We start from the raw sequence: 1,374 nt of genomic DNA, 5'->3' as shown, positions 1-1,374 counted from the left end.
GTATAAAAGTTTAAATGAGCCTCCTCCTCAGGGTAGCTGGGCCCACAAGTAGCTCAGAGTCCCCTGCATAAAAAGATGTGCTTCAGGGTTTCTAGGTATGTCCCACAGAGAAGACAAAACAGAACAGACACAGAATTCGTTGAAGGGATGATTAGCCTCTGTAGCCTGGGCACAGAGCTGCAAAGTGTTGATAGGGAGAGGGATGTTTGAGTTTTTACTCTTAGACCTGTTACCTTCAGGATAAGTGGATGAAATATATAGCAGTCCGGCTGATCTAATTATTGGTATACTGTAGGTATTAAAGTGCACGAGGAAACATTTACGCTTTCCAAAAGGTTTGTGAGCAAGTATTTCTCTGGCACATTTATAAAACCCCAAAACTCATATGCAAGTCCATGCATCTCACTGTCCACACCAACCTATCATATTATCCAATCAGTATATGTGATGAACCACATGAAGAGCAAGGGGTGGATCAGTGGTGCAGCGGTTAGAGCTGTTGTCTCCCAGCAAAAATGATACAGGTTTGCCTCCCATTTAAGGCATTTCTCATTGGAGTTATTTACTCCAGTTTCCTATCAGAACAAAAATGTGATTTTAGTCCATTTGAAAACTATATCGTCAGAGTGCATGAATGGTTATCTGTCTGGTTTTGTGGCTCTGTGGTGACCCTGGGGTGTACCCAGCTTCTCACACAATGACCAGCACCAGATCTGTGACCCTGCATGGAAAAGCAGGACAAAAAATGGCTGAAGATTTAAATACCATTCTTTTATGATGTTCTGAAATAAACTGCTTGATGTGCAACAGAAGGGTGGTCAGTTTTTTTTAGTCTTCTTGGTGATCTGACAATAAACAGATGTAAATCTTCTTTTACAAATCGATAAAAATATTCTTTGAAATATTTCCAAACACAAGACGAAGATTACTTTTTATTTAAGGATTGTTTTGTTTCGTTCTCTCCTTTTTTGACAGGTAAATTATGACTAGCTGCTGAGCTAAAAGTTCATTCTACATCTGTTAGTAGCAATCTTTAAGTGTTTTTATTTATTCAAACCACATTTCCTTTACTTTCTCAAAACGAAACAAGTCTAAAAATAAAAACTGCGTTTGAACGTGTCACCACTCCTTTTTCTGATGACACATGGAGTGCTAATAGTACTCTGAACAGCATTGTTTACTATATTTTTCAGGCACAAATTACACAGCAGCTGTGGGTTGCTGTTACATCTGTGCACACGGTCACCACAGACAGGATCTTACTACTTGTGTTTTTGGCTCTTGAACTGGCGATGTTAATTCATTCTTTTTCCCAGAAGACAGCTGGGATATCCAGCCCCACACATGACCCTGAATAGGATGAATGTTGAATTT

The sequence above is a fragment of the Austrofundulus limnaeus genome, unplaced genomic scaffold, assembly GCF_001266775.1.
Source record: "Austrofundulus limnaeus strain Quisiro unplaced genomic scaffold, Austrofundulus_limnaeus-1.0 Scaffold36, whole genome shotgun sequence".
Classification (NCBI taxonomy): Eukaryota; Metazoa; Chordata; class Actinopteri; order Cyprinodontiformes; family Rivulidae; genus Austrofundulus; species Austrofundulus limnaeus.
The sequence above is the reverse complement of the archived record's forward strand: the minus strand, read 5'-3'. Positions refer to the sequence as shown.